The sequence below is a fragment of the Triticum urartu genome, chromosome 1, assembly GCF_003073215.2.
Source record: "Triticum urartu cultivar G1812 chromosome 1, Tu2.1, whole genome shotgun sequence".
Classification (NCBI taxonomy): domain Eukaryota; kingdom Viridiplantae; phylum Streptophyta; class Magnoliopsida; order Poales; family Poaceae; genus Triticum; species Triticum urartu.
Window position 1 is genome coordinate 138663379 of NC_053022.1, and position 15192 is coordinate 138678570.

Sequence of the window (15192 nt, forward strand, 5' to 3'; positions counted from 1 at the left end):
GCGGCCTCTTATACCAAGGCTGCGACACCGCCGGCCTCACGACCATCTCGTGGCGATGGGACTTCCTCTTCTTCGGCGGGAGCAGCTCGGGCTTGTTGAGGGGAGCCTTGCCCTTCTCTGCAGCCCAGAACCTCCAGATCGGCTCCATGTCTACACAAGCAAGGAGAGGAGCAAGGAAGGAGAAGAAGCAGGAGAGGCAGAAGGTAGATGGGCGATGGGGGTCCGCCCCCTCCCATTTATACCAGGAGAAGGCCAACCGGCACCCCCCATGATCATAGGTAATGATGGCTTCCATTGCATGTCGCAGGGACTTGTCAAGTCGAGCAGTTGCCGATGCAGCGTGGGGAAGCGGAGATGCCCACGTCCAATCAACCGCCATGCGTCGACCAAGGCCGCAGGCTATTGGGGCCCGCTGCGCTCCGCACTTGACCCTTGGCTTCGCCTCGAAGCCAAGTCCGAGCGTGCCTTGGGCCCGGGGGCTACTGTCGGTGTTCTAGGAACGGGGTCCCCTGACTTGCCTGCCTGTGGCCCACGGCGTGGCTTTGCTAGCGGGCCTATACGGCCCATCTTCATCAACAAGGAAGCAAGACCCTCGCGAGGGGCCAAGCCTTGCAAGGCGGACGATGCAAGACCTCCTTAGGAGCGGCCTCACCAGGTTGGCTCGTGAGGGGCGGAGAGTTCAAGGCCAGACAAACCTCGCAAGGTTCTCGTGACATGAGCCATCACGATCGAGACTAGGCGAGTGCCAGTGCATGCAGCGTCCTTGTTTCCTCTTTGGTGCTAAGGGGGCAAGCGCAGGCACGGAGTACCAAGGCATCAAGCAAAGGTTTCCATATTGGTGCAACGAGACCAAGACCAGAAGGACGGCAAGATGGAGGTCACCGTGGAGCCCAGGACAGCGTCACCACCAGAGCCTTTTGCAGGCGAAGACCACTTTTGTCAGGATAGCTTGTACTAGCTGTTCCCTTTCAAATTGGCCGTTGTTGGATCCCTTCCCGCTCAATATTTGGGGAGAGGACCAGGGCCTCTATAAGTAGAGCTAGCCACCACCATAGCTAGGGGAGACAGAGAGAGGGACGGATAGAAAAAGACACTGAGACGAACGGATAGAGAGAGACAAACAGAGAGAGGAGATCGACCTCAACTCAGCTTAGAGCCACCACATCTTGGCAACACATCCACCGAGCACAAGAACACCTCAACCTCAGGAGGTTGTTCTTCCCCTTGTACTATTCATTCATCCGCCCAAGAGGAAATCCACCGCCACCACACTGGAGTAGGGTATTACACCACAACGGTGGCCCGAACAAGTATAAATCTTGTGTCTTTGTGTTGCGAGTTCATCGAGCTAGTTCGTAAGTTCTTAACCTAGTCAGGACGCGGATCGGTAGGGGGGAAATCTTCGCGCGCACCCCAGAGTTCAAACCTTAAGGGTTTTGTCGAACCCGTGATCCGACACCAGTAAACATTATCCGAATTAATCATATGTGTCTTTCCGCAAATGAATACGCCTCCTATGGTTGTTTCACAGATATACCCTGGCTTAACTTGCCAGGGGCTCGGTACGGGAACAAAAGAGTTGCCAACAAAGTCTGAACAGCTTTTACAGCGTACTTCAGCGTTGCGAGTTTGGCCTTATATGCATCAGCTCCGAATCATGTCTTGGGTCAATAGTTGGGTTGCCCGGCTCATGTGCTTGCTATCCTATGTTCCGCTCTATCGGCTAAGGTAGTAAAGGTAGAACTACTGCGGTTGTGCTTCCAGTTCAGCTGGTTAAGCACCTCAGTCGAGAAAGCTGAAAACTGACTGTCATGATGCGGCGAGAGCTGGTCAACCACTCGATGACTTATCAGAATCTTTAGCGATTCCTCCATGTCACACGAAGGACCTATTTTCGGTCAAATATGTAAACGCATCGTATTAATAAGCCGCATACATACCAGGGGCTATGTCGTAGACCCATCATAAAACTCCTGTGGCTAAGTGAAAGTGTTAATGCCCTATAGTTTGGTTGCCTGGTTTGCCGCATTGGCACCTCCTTCACGGACCAAGACGTTGGGCCAAGAGTGATCAGATGCTTTTTTGAACACCCCTGTACTTCCTACGAGGGGCTGAAGTCGACGACAGGAAAACTTTCATATTGTATTAAAACGGCCGCACAGGAGGAACACAAGCTTTCGAGCAAAATATACAGATAGATTAACTATAAAATTGTCTTATACAATTCTCATACACCTCACTCGAACATTATGTCTTTCGAGCATTGACCCTCTATCAAGCAGGCGCGCTAGGACGTCTTCAAAATAATGCTCCGGTTCGTAGCGGTCCTTGCCCTTGGGTGGACTTTTCACCACAACATCGATGGCCTTCATCTTCCCCCAGAATGTCTTGACTCGGGCGAAGGCCATCTGTGCACCCTCGATGCACACCGACCGCTTCACAGCGTCGATACGTGGCACCGCGTCAACAAGCCGCTGCACCAAGCCGAACTAACTATTCGGAAAAGGCTCAGTTGGCCACAACCGGATTATGACGTTCTTCATGGCAGCGCCGGATATCCTATGAAGCTCGGCCCATTGGGACATCTGTTCATTCAGAAACAGAAGGCACTTCGATGCGCCGAATTGTGACCAGAAAAGCTTCTCCATTGCATACCCCTCTCGCGCCTAGTAAAACTACGCCGCATCGGAAGAACTCTTCGGCAAGTCTAAAAACTCGTCCAGAGAACTCCACGATTGGTTAAGCTTACCATAGTTTGGATCGCCGAACTTAGTCTATAGCAAAAAGGGCTTACTAGCCGCAATCTCCCCAGCTTGCCGGATCTCCTCACGGGCTGCTCTGGATTCAGACTGCGCTTCTCTCGCCTCTCGTAAGGCCTTGCCAAGTTCAGCCGTTTTGGCTTCATTCTCCTTCTCAATGAGTTCACAGAGACTAGCAGCATTTTTTAGTTCGAGTGCCATCATCGATATCTCTCCTCGTCTTGTCGCCGAGCAGCTTGTTTGGCTTTTAATTCAGCCGATGCCTTTTTGGCAGCCGCATTACTACACCGGGCCTGCTCCTTCGGCTGGGCCTGCACCGCCCGAAGAATTTCAACGGCGGCAGCACCATCTACAGCCATGCATATTACAGTTGTCGGCATTCTGGGAACAGGGGTCCCAGACTTGCCTGCATGCGGCCTACGGCGTGGCTCAAAGGGGGGCCCAGCACGGCCCGTCTTCATCAACACAAACCCAAGACCCTCGCGAGGGGCCAAGCCTCGCGGGGCGGACGACATGGAGCTTCCTCAGGCACGGCCTCATCAGGCTGGCTCGCGAGGAGGCGGAGAGATCAAGGCGGGATACCTCACGAGGTGCCCGTGACGCAAGCCATGACGACCAAAGGCGCCAGGCGGGCGCCAGCCCGCGCAGTGTCCTCCTTTCCTCTTTGGTGCAAAGGGAGCAAGCGCAGGCGAGAGCATCAAGCAAAGGCACCCGTTTTGGTGCAACGAGACCAAGACCAGTCCAACAGCAAGGAGGAAGTCATTGTCGAGCCCAAGCCAGCGTCACCACCAGAGCCTTTGGCAGGCGAGGACCAACTTTAGTCAGGATAAGTGTACCGGATGTTCCCCTTCAAAATGGCCAATTGTTGGCGCCCCTCCCACTCAATATTTGGGAAGAGGCCCAGGGCCTTTGCCTATAAATAGGACTAGCCACCCACAGGGTAGAGGGAGGGAAAATCGGAATCAAGAAGAAAGAGAGAGAGAAGGGTGACTGAACTCCTCCTAGCATTTCATCCCCTTAGCCAAGAACAGACCCTCGCGAGGTTGTTCTTCCTTGTATTGCTCATCATCATCAGCCCAAGAGGCAATCCACCACACCACACACTGGAGTAGGGTATTACACCACAACGGTGGCCCGAACCAGTATAAACCCTGTGTCTCTTGTGTTGTTCTTTCCATAGCTTAGATCTTAGCGAGGCGGAGGGGTGTAGGTAGGTAGAAGGCGAAATCTCCGTGCGCACCCCAGTGTTCGAACCTCAAGGGTCTACCGGAACCCGAAATCCGACATTTGGCGTGCCAGGTAGGGGTGCGCCGGAATCCACCTTCTACCGCTTCGTGTCCCGTCGCGTCGTCATCACCATGTCCGGCGACCAGGCGGGCAACCCAGATCCATGGGCGGCATGGCCCGTCCGCGCAGAGCCGCTCGCCTCGGGCGACCCCGTGCCCCAGGAAGCTCGCGGTCCGCAGGGCGTTGCGGGCCGCGGGCGACGCGGACAGGCTTCGACAGCTCTCACACCACGGCAGGCGCGGTCGGCAGCAAGGGCCTCCAATCACGCCGCGACCATGACACCATACACCCGCCGGGAGCTGCAGCGGCGGGGCCTCCAATCTCGCATCTTCAGCGGCGGCAGGGCCGTTCACCACACCGCCCTCGTCGGCAACCACGATCACGCCGTCGTTGTCTGAAGCGAGGGCCCTGACAAGAGCATCCACATTGTCTTCCATCCAGTGCGCCAGGTCATCTCGGACGGCCTGGGGGACTGGGGCAATGGCGGCGTCGAAATCGAAGTGGGGATCCATGTTCTGGAGATGGCTGAAGACGCGAGAAAAGGCGCGCCTGAGCAGGGCGTGGCTCCTCTCCTCCACCAACCTGCCAGCCCTGACCGACCGTGCCTCCAGCTGCGTCACCACGTCGGTGAAGAACTGAAGGTTGCCGGCGTAGTTGACTGCGTGCGGCTCGCCAACAGCCGCCTCGCAGATGTTGCCCAAGGCTGTGTTGGCTCTCTCCCGGAGCGTGGTGAGCATGGGGTCGTGCTCATGCTCTAGGATCCGCCGCTGATGTATCTCGTCCGCATTCTGGCGTGCGACGACCTCAGCCTCTTCCACCCGCTAGCGAAGAAGGAGCACCTCGGCCTGGGAGGTGGTTGACTCCCCTTGCGCTACCTCAAGGGCGTCCCGAAGAGCATTGGCCCGCCGCATCGCTTCCTCCAGCTTGGCCCTCAAGGCAGCAGTCCTACCTTCAGCCTCGGCCCGGATGAATCCCAGCCTCTCCTCGGAGTCGCGCTCGAGGTCCAAGCGCGCCATCGCCACCCGACGTTCGACCTCCTCCAGGACACGGGCTTCCCGTGCAGCGACAGCATCCTCCGCCTATGTCACCAAGCGCTCCCTCGTCTCCAGACGCTCGTACTCGCGGGTACGTTCGGCGGCTTCCAGCGTCAGCACCTCCTCACGCTTCTGGAGCTCTGCTGGGTCGCCAGAGGCCACCTCCATCGACGCGAGGGCTGCCTTGCGCAGCTCCACTTGCTCCTCCAATGAGTGGCACCAGGCCAGGAGCTCCCGAGCCCGCTCCTCCACCGCCTCTCGCCGCCGGTCGGCTTCCCGGGCTTCCTTAGCGGCCCAAGATCGGGCCTCCCAAGAGGTCACCAGCGACGCATTGGCCTCTGCATCGTCAACATCGCGCTGGCGGCGCGCAAGGGCGATGGCGCCCTCCAGCTCGCGCCTCTCTGCAGCCAGGCGCAGGCCCTCGGCCTCAAGGCGTGCATCTTCATCAGGAAGCTCCTCACCAAGCAACCTCACCGCATTAGCCGCCCTTCGAAGGAATCCTTGGCGAAGAGCGCGATGCTCTCGGGCGCGCTCGAGCACGTCTTCCACACCATCATCTGCCCCGAGCAAGTGCTGAGGGCCACGGATCAGCACTCCTCCTCCGGGCAGGGGGCTGGGGGCTGGCACCCTCGCGACGGCCGGGCACGCCACGCCAGAAGCCCGGCCTGGAGCCAGCTCATCCCCAGATGAAGAGCGCAGGGAGTGCCTCAGCCAATCGCAGTCCACGACCAGGCGAGAAGCCCACGGCAGGCTGGCTATGCCACGAGAAGGCCCGCGAAGGAGGATCGCGAGGTGCGCAGGGCCACGATGCACCTCGGGACGGTTCGCCTCTCCGATCGCCCTCACCACAAGGGCTCTGCTGCTCGGAGCGCTTGAGGGCGGTGGAGGGGGCGAAGCCAAGGGGGACGGCACCTCAGCCATCTCCGCGAGCTCGGCTGGAAGGGGCCTGCGGAGCAAGGATCAATAAAAGCAACAGAAGGATCGGGAGCTGGGAAAGGAGAAGGCTTACTCATCAGTGGTAAAGTACTTCCTACGCTTCAGCAGGCGACAAGGGTAATCGTCGCCCAGGGCCTCCCTTCTCTTCCGGAGGGCCTCAAAGTCCACGCGGAGCGGGCCCAAGAGTTGAGCGCAGGGATCAACCTGCGACTAAGACAGAGCATCAAGACGATCCGCGTCAGGGGCGCCTGCCTGATGCGCGCTGCCAATCGCCTCACCAAGAGAAGCGGCTGGAGCCTCAGGGGCCTCAATCGCAGGCGCTGAGGGAAGCTGCTTGCCACCCTCAGCCTCAGCGGCACGGGCCCCAAGAGCTGCTCCCTCATGAGCATCGCCCGGCGCTGTCACCCTGCCGGGAGCCCCCTCGGCCTCTGGCGCCTCATGCCTCCCTGCTCCGCCACTTGAGGAAGAGTCGCCTTGGCCGACTGGAAGGGCAGTCACCGTCACTGGGTTCTCGCGAGACCCCTGGAGGCCGGCGGGGCGCGGCCCCCACTCATCAAAGATAGGCATCTGATTCACAAAATCGCCCCCATTCTGGCAGAGGTACAGCAAGGCCCCTCCCTGCTGGATGCTGCCAGGGTTGGGGTCCCCAGTCAGGATCAAGAGCACTGTCCTCAGCACTTCAGGCATCAGGTCCTCTTCCTGGAGCCTCATACGATCATCACGCCCGCTGAAGGCCCACATCCGGCGGGAGTGGCGTTGGAGAGGAGCAATGCGGCGAAGCAGGAACTCCTTCACCACCTTGGGCGCTGTCACGCCAAGCGACCTCAAGAACGTGAAGTGGTGCCAGACGAAGACGAGCCGGGGGCTCTCAAGCGTCTCCTGGCCCCAGCCCAAATTGGGGACAGCAGGCGAAGTTGGCTCCGATAGCAGGGGCCTGGGCACCCCTGCATCCACATGCAGCCACCACTCACGGAACCCAGCCACAGGTGGAGGGAGCCTAAAGTCAATCCCCGAGGCCGCTGTCTCAGACGCGGCAACGAAGCTCACGCACGCCCAGCATTGGGTAGGGTCGACAAGGCGCAGAGAGAAGAAGTGGCGCAGCAAGGCAACCGAAGGAAGGATGCCCATCATTGCCTCGCAAACAAAGGCGAAGACCGAAAGGAGGGTGATGGATTCAGGACCCAGATGCATCATGTGGATCTGATAGTGGGAAAGCACGGCGTTGAAGAAATCAGAAAAGGGGGAACCAGACCCGCGCACAGGGCGTTGGCGAAATACTGGACCTCGGTGACTATCTTGTCTATGGAGAAGTGGGATGCGGGCCAGGCCGTCGTCCTCCCGCATTCGTTGAAGATAGTGGCCAGAGCCGAGTTGACCTTGCCCAAGCCGTCGGTGGGGGCCGCCAACGGCGGCGAGCAAGGCGGAGGCATGGGTTTCTTCCCGCTTCCCTTCTTCGTCGGAGCCATGGCGATGGGAAGGGGGGGAAGGTTCGAGATTGGGTTGAAAACAGAAGCCGGAGTTCGGGCGGAGGAAGGACAGAGGGCACTCGAGCAACAGAAAAGGGAGCGGCTGTGTACGACTACGAGTCCGCCTAGCATGGCGCAAAATAAGGAGGGCGTGGGGGAACAGTGCCGCCCACGCCCAATCAACCACCACGCGGCGCCCAAGGCCGCAGGCTGTTAGGGCCCGCGACGCTTCGCCCTTGCCCTTTCACCTCCCTGCACGGCCAAGACCGGGTGGGCCTTGGGCCCGGGGGCTACTGTCGGCGTTCTGGGAACGGGGGTCCCCAGACTTGCCTGCCTGCGGCCTGCGGCGTGGCTCAAAGGGGGGCCCAGCACAGCCCGTCTTCATCAACACAAACCCAAGACCCTCGTGAGGGGCCAAGCCTCGTGGGGCGTACGACACGGAGCTTCCTCAAGCACGGCCTCATCAGGCTGGCTCGCGAGGAGGCGGAGAGATCAAGGCGGGATACCTCACAAGGTGCCCGTGACGCAAGCCATGACGACCAAAGGCGCCAGGCGGGCGCCAGCCCACGCAGTGTCCTCCTTTCCTCTTTGGTGCAAAGGGAGCAAGCGCAGGCGAGAGCATCAAGCAAAGGCACCCGTTTCAGTGTAACGAGACCAAGACTAGTCCAACAGCAGGGAGGAAGTCATTGTGGAGCCCAAGCCAGCGTCACCACCAGAGCCTTTGGCAGGCGAGGACCAACTTTAGTCAGGATAAGTGTACCAGATGTTCCCCTTCAAAATGGCCAATTGTTGGCGCCCCTCCTGCTCAATATTTGGGAAGAGGCCCAGGGCCTTTGCCTATAAATAGGACTAGCCACCCACAGGGTAGAGGGAGGGAAAATCGGAATCAAGAAGAAATAGAGAGAGAAGGGTGACTGAACTCCTCCTAGCATTTCATCCCCTTAGCCAAGAATAGACCCTCGCGAGACTGTTCTTCCTTGTATTGCTCATCATCATCAGCCCAGGAGGCAATCCACCACACCACACACTGGAGTAGGGTATTACACCACAACGGTGGTCCGAACCAGTATAAACCCTGTGTCTCTTGTGCTGTTCATTCCATAGCTTAGATCTTAGCGAGGCGGAGGGGTGCAGGTAGGTAGAAGGCGAAATCTCCGCGCGCACCCCAGTGTTTGAACCTCAAGGGTCTGCCGGAACCCGAAATCCGACAACAGTATATAACTTTCAGCATCATGCTTATATCACAAACATGTATGTAAAGGGACTGTCCTGAATACATACCTTGGGATTCGTCAAGACACATATTGATTAACATAATGTCATCCTCGGCCACATCAAGCTTCCGTTGCAGCTCGGCAATATCCGTAGTCTGGGAAGTAGCCAGGGGGAAGCAGCCTGTGTTCAAGTTAATCAGATTAGTCCTTGAATATTTCTTCTTGATCCTCTATTCGCCTCCCATAGGAAGCCAACCCGAGTCTCAGGGGCTACTATCTATACACAGGTATATTTTTGCAAATAAAACACAATTGCACATATTATAGTACAAACCTCGAAGCCTCTTAGTAGGCTCACAAAGGCCTCATTCAATCCGCTCTTCACGGATAGGACCTTTTCAACCACCATGCCCATCAAGGTACGATGTTCCTCTGAGACGAACGCCTGCCGCAGCATGTTCGTCAAGATATCCGGCGCCTTTGGGTCTCCGGAGGCTGCCGTAGGAGTACGGCCACCCTTTGAAGGGATATGTTTATTCGTATCCGGCTGTATACCGGATTGTTCGGGGCCTTCCTTGTTGGTCCCCGGACCCTGGGCCACCAAAGTATCACCTTCGGGTAATGTCTTCATCGTCCCTTGCACCACTTGTTGGTTGGGGGAGACCCTCCGCGACGACACCTCGAATTCGTCCGCCCCATTGGACGGAGAGGCCGATGGGGGCGTCTCGCTTTCCATCATCTCTGGGAGAAGGTCCCTCGAGGAAGAGGATTGTTGAAGAAGACTGCATGCTGAGCTGCAAAAAAACAATATTCCATGCATTACAAGAAAAGAACGGGACATGTTTAAAACAGACTTGTTCACTTACGATTTGGTCTGAGGCTTGTCCTCGTCATGAGACTACGCTTCGACGTCCTCCAAGCCTGAGCCACCCACCAGAGGCATCTTGCCTCGCTTAGGAGCCCGCTTCTCCCAATCTTCGGAGGCGGCCCTTTTCTTCCTGGGAGGGAAGGAGACAGTGGACCCCCTTCACTTTTGTCTTCGGATGAGGGAATTTTGTTTCCTTCGGACACAATGTCCAATATACCCTTGGAGTAGGGGCCATCTTTGGCCCTCTCACCCTCCGCCTCGCCCTCCTTCGCAGGCATCTGGTATGGTGCCAGGGCCAACATCCTTGTTAGAACAGGATTCGCTGGGCCTTCGGGTAGAGGGGCCGAACACATAATTAGTTCCGCCTTCTTTATCCAGCCCTGGAAGAAGATAGCTTGCTCAGTACCATATTACGGTATGCATAAATACAAAGTGTTCGGGAGCCAAGTTCTTACCGGGGTATCCGGATGGTTGCAGTTAAGGCCAGCGTCCTCGGTAGTCTCCGGCCAATTTTTTCGCTTCCCGAAAAATAACTTCCACATCCCTTCGTGTGTGGTGCCGAAGAAGTGTTGGAGGGTTCGTGGTCCTTCTGGATTAAGCTCCCACATGCAGCAAGACCTACGCTGGCATGGCAGGATTCGGCGAACTAACATCACTTGAATCACCTTGACAAGATCGATGTCTCTCTCGAGGAGGGTTCGGATGCGCCTCTGTAAAGTTTGCACTTCATCAACTAATCCCCAGTCCAGCCCCTTGTTAATCCATGATGCAAGTTGTGGTGGAGGGCCAGAATGGAACGCAGGTATAGCGGCCCACTTGGTACTACGGGGTTCCATGACGTAAAACCACTCTCGCTGCCATTAGTTGGAGGTTTCGGTGAAAGAGCCTTTTGGCCAGAGAGTATTGGTAAGTTTGCTCACTATAGCACCACCGCACTCTGTCTGTTCCCCATCAACTACCTTTGGCTTCACACTAAAGGTTTTGAGCCATAAGCCAAAGTGTGGGGGGATTCGGAGGAAGGCCTCGCATGTAATGATGAACACCAAGACGTGGAGGAAAGAGTCTGGAGCTAGATCATGAAAATCTAGTCCGTAATAAAACATTAGCCCCCGGACGAAAGGGTGAAGAGTGAACCCTAGCCCTCAAGACGACCCTCTCGCCAGATCTGGGGGTTGGAATAACCTGTCCTTGAGCAGGGAGCCTGTGGTGGACCTCCGCAGTCAAGTATTTGGCCGCCCGAAGCTATGCAATATCCTCCTCTATAACGGAGGAAGCTGCCCATCGGCCTTGAGGGCTGGGTCCGGACATGATGGGGAGGCTTGAGACAATGAAGTCGAACCTCGGGTGTTAGAACTCAAGGTTGGGAAGGCTGAGGAGAAGTTTGGCATAAAAAAGACGGCCCTTGGTTCCTTTATAAAGGCCGCGAGTATTGAACGCCTCCTCCTAAGCCTAAGAACCTGCCTATTCCTAAGGAATCTTTTCCGCAGAACGGTTGGGTTACCCACGCTCGTATTAATGAAAATCCAGCAATAAGGGGACACGATCTCTGCTTCGACAAGACGTGCCAATAAAACCACGCCCCGAAACATGGAACGTCGGGACGGGAAACGGTTCTAAATAATGGCCGGAAAAGTGTGACGTCACATTACTAAAATTGTCAGCAGATCGGATTCATGAAATGCTATACTCTATACGGCTATGTGTTACAGGTCTAGACACGATAAATTCGTCTGAAGACTATTTTGGAGTTCGGAAGGAGGAACCCGCCTTGCAATGCCAAAGACAGAACTACGCGCTGGATACCTTGTCATTGAAGGCAGGTTCAGGGGCTACTGCGGGAGTCCTGGATTAAGGGGTCCTCGAGCGTCCGGCCTATTGGCCATGGGCCGGACTGATGGGCTGTGAAGATACGAAGACCGAAGACTGTACCCGTGTCCGGATAGGACTCTCCTTGGCGTGGAAGGCAAGCTTGGCGACGGAATATGTAGATTCCCTTCTTTGTAACCGACCTTGTGTAACCCTAGATCCTCCCGGTGTCTATATAAATCGGAGGACTTAGTCCGGAGAGATATACTCATTACGGTAGTCATATAGGCTGGACTTCTAGGGTTTTAGCCATTACGATCTCGTGGTAGATCAACTCTTGTAATACTCATATTCATCAAGATCAATCAAGCATGAAGTAGGGTATTACCTCCATAGAGAGGGCCCGAACCTGGGTAAACATCGTGTCCCCTGTCTCCTGTTACCATCGACCTTAGACGCACAGTTCGGGACCCCCTACCCGAGATCCGCCGGTTTTGACACCGACACCCCCCCCCCCTTGCCAATCCGAATTGGACAAGGGGTGCGGGGCGCGGCCCCCCTTTTCCTTCTCCCTCTCCCCTCTTTCCCCTTTCCCATCTCCGTTGGAAGGAAGGGGGGCCGAATCCTGCTAGGAGTGGAGTCCTAGTAGGACTCCCCCCTTGGTGCGCCTCCTCCTGGCCGACCACCTCCTCCCCCTCTCCTTTATATACGGGGGCGGGGGCACATCAATTGTTCTCTTAGTCGTGTGCGGTGCCCCCCTCCATGGTTTACTCCTCCGGTCATAGCGTCGTAGTGCTTAGGCGAAGCCCTGCGCGGATCACATCACCATCACCGTCACAACGCCGTCGTGCTGACGGAACTCTCCCTCGACCCTCTGCTGGATCAAGAGTTCAAGTGACGTCATCGAGCTGAACATGTGCTGAACACGTATGTGACGTACGTTCGGTACTAAGATCGGTTGGATTGTGAAGACATTCGACTACATCAACCGTGTTAACCTAACACTTCTGCTTTCGGTCTACAAGGGTACATGGACATACTCTCCCCCTCTCGTTGCTATGCATCTCCTAGATAGATCTTGCGTAGTCATAGGAAATTTTTTTGAAATTCCATGCTACGTTCCCCAACAATGCCTCCATGTGCTCGTTCTTTGGCTTGTATGCCTTGTTGGAGAAGTTGACGAGGAGTTGGGAGTCGCCCCTGATGGTGAGGCGCCTCACTCCCAGTGCCGCCGCGGCCTTGAGGCCGACAATTAGGCCCTCGTATTCTGTGATGTTGTTGGAGACCTTCTAGCCATGCTGGACGCAGAGCTGCACAACGTAGTAGAGCTTGTCCTGGGTGGGCGAGATGAGCACGCCTCCAGCCCCCGCACCCTGACGCGCAAATGCACCATTGAAGTACATGACCCAACCATCCGGTGCTTCGTTTTCAGGAACGAGAGAATGGTCCTCGCCCACTTCTTGGTCAGGGGTGTCAGTCCACTCCGACACAAAATCAGCGAGGGTCGCGCCCTTGATGATCCTGGTGGTGCTGAACTCCAACTGCAATGCCTGTAATTCAATGTTCCATTCAGCGACCTTTCCCGCGACGTTAGGGCTCCGGAGTACCCTCTCCAAGGGGTAAGCTGAGACAACCTTGATGGGGTGGCCTTGGAAGTAGTGACGCGGTTTCTGGGAGGCAACGAGGAGTGCAAGCAAAAGCTTTTGTGGCATGGGGTAGTGCCCCCGTGCATCGTGCAGCATCGTGCTGAAGAAGTACACTGGATGCTCGACAAGGGAGGAGGCGTCGGGGGGGTCCTGCGCCTCCTAAGACTGGGGAACCTCCGGAGCTTTGTCGTCTGCTACCTCTTGAGCACTGCGTTGGATTTCCCTCAGTTTTTGAGAACCAAGGTATCAATCCAGTAGGAGGCTACGCTCAAGTCCCTTGTACCTACACAAAAACAATAGCTCAACGCAACCAACACGCTTAGGGGTTGTCAATCCCTTCACGATCACTTACGAAAGTGAGATCTGATAGAGATGATAAATAATATTTTTGGTATTTTTGGTATAGAGGTGCAAATTAAAAAGTAAAAGGCAAAGTAAAAGCAAAGCAATAATAAAGTGATGGAGATTAATATGATGAGAAAGAGACCCGGGGGCCATAGGTTTCACTAGTGGCTTCTCTCAAGAGCATAAGTATTCTACGGTGGGTGAACAAATTACTGTTGAGCAATTGACATAATTGAGCATAGTTATGAGAATATCTAGGTATGATCATGTATATAGGCATCACATCCGAGACAAGTAGACCGACTCCTGCCTGCATCTACTACTATTACTCCACTCATCAACCGCTATCCAGCATGCATCTAGAGTATTAAGTTAAAAACAGAGTAACACCTTAAGCAAGATGACATGATGTAGAGGGATAGTTTCATGCAATATGATAAAAAAACATCTTGTTATCCTCGATGGCAACAATACTATACGTGCCTTGCTGCCCCTTCTTTCACTGGGAAAGGACACCGCAAGATCGAACCCAAAGCTAAGCACTTCTCCCATGGCAAGAACAACCAATCTAGCAGGCCAAACCAAATTGATAATTCGAAGAGACTTGCAAAGATAACCAATCATACATAAAAGAATTCAGAGAAGATTCAAATATTATTCATAGATAGACTTGATCATAAACCCACAATTCATCGGTCTCAACAAACACACCGCAAAAAGAAGATTACATCGAATAGATCTCCACAAGAGAGGGGGAGAACATTGTATTGAGATCCAAAAAGAGAGAAGAAGCCATCTAGCTACTAACTATGGACCCGTAGTTCTGAAGTAAACTACTCACACTTCATCGGAGAGGCTAGGATGATGATGTAGAAGCCCTCCGTCATCGATTCCCCTTCCGGCGGAGCTCCGGAACAGGCCCCAAGATGGGATCTCGTGGATACAGAAAGTTGCGGCGGTGGAATTAGGTTTTTGGCTCTATCCCTGATTGTTTGGGGGTACGTGGATACATATATATATATATGTGTGTGTGTGTGTGTGTGTGTGTGTGTGCGTGTGTGTGTGTGTGTCTGTGTGTGTGTGTGAGGAAGAAGCACGTCGGTGAAGCTTCGAGGGGCCCACGAGGCAGGGGGCGCGCCCTAGGGGGGCGCGCCCTCCACCCTCGTGACCACCTCGTGGCTTTCTTGACGGAGGGTCCAAGTCTCCTGGGTCTTATCTGATGAGAAAATCACGTTTCCGAAGATTTTATTCCGTTTGGACTCCATTTGATATTCTATTTCTCCGAAACACTAAAATAGGCAAAAAAACAGAAATTCTAGGCTGGCCCTCCGGTTAACAGGTTAGTCCCAAAAATAATATAAAAGTGGAAAATAAAGCCCAATATAGTCCAAAACAGTAGATAATATAGCATGGAGCAATCAAAAATTATAGATACGTTGGAGACGTATCAAGCATCCCCAAGCTTAATTCCTGCTCGTCCTCGAGTAGGTAAATGATAAAAACAGAATTTTTGATGCAGAGTGCTACTTGGCATAATTTTAATGTAATTCTTCTTAATTGTGGTATGAATATTTAGATCCGAAAGATTGAAGACAAAAGTTCATATTAACATAAAAATGATAATACTTCAAGCATACTAACTAAGAAATTATGTCTTCTCAAAATGACATGGCCAAAGAAAGTTCATCCCTAGAAAATCATATAGTTTAGTCATGTTTCATGTTCGTCACACAAGAATGCTCTCATCATGCACAACCCCGATGACAAGCCAAGCAATTGTTTCATACTTTAGTAATCTCAAACCTATAAACTTTCACGCAATATATGAGCG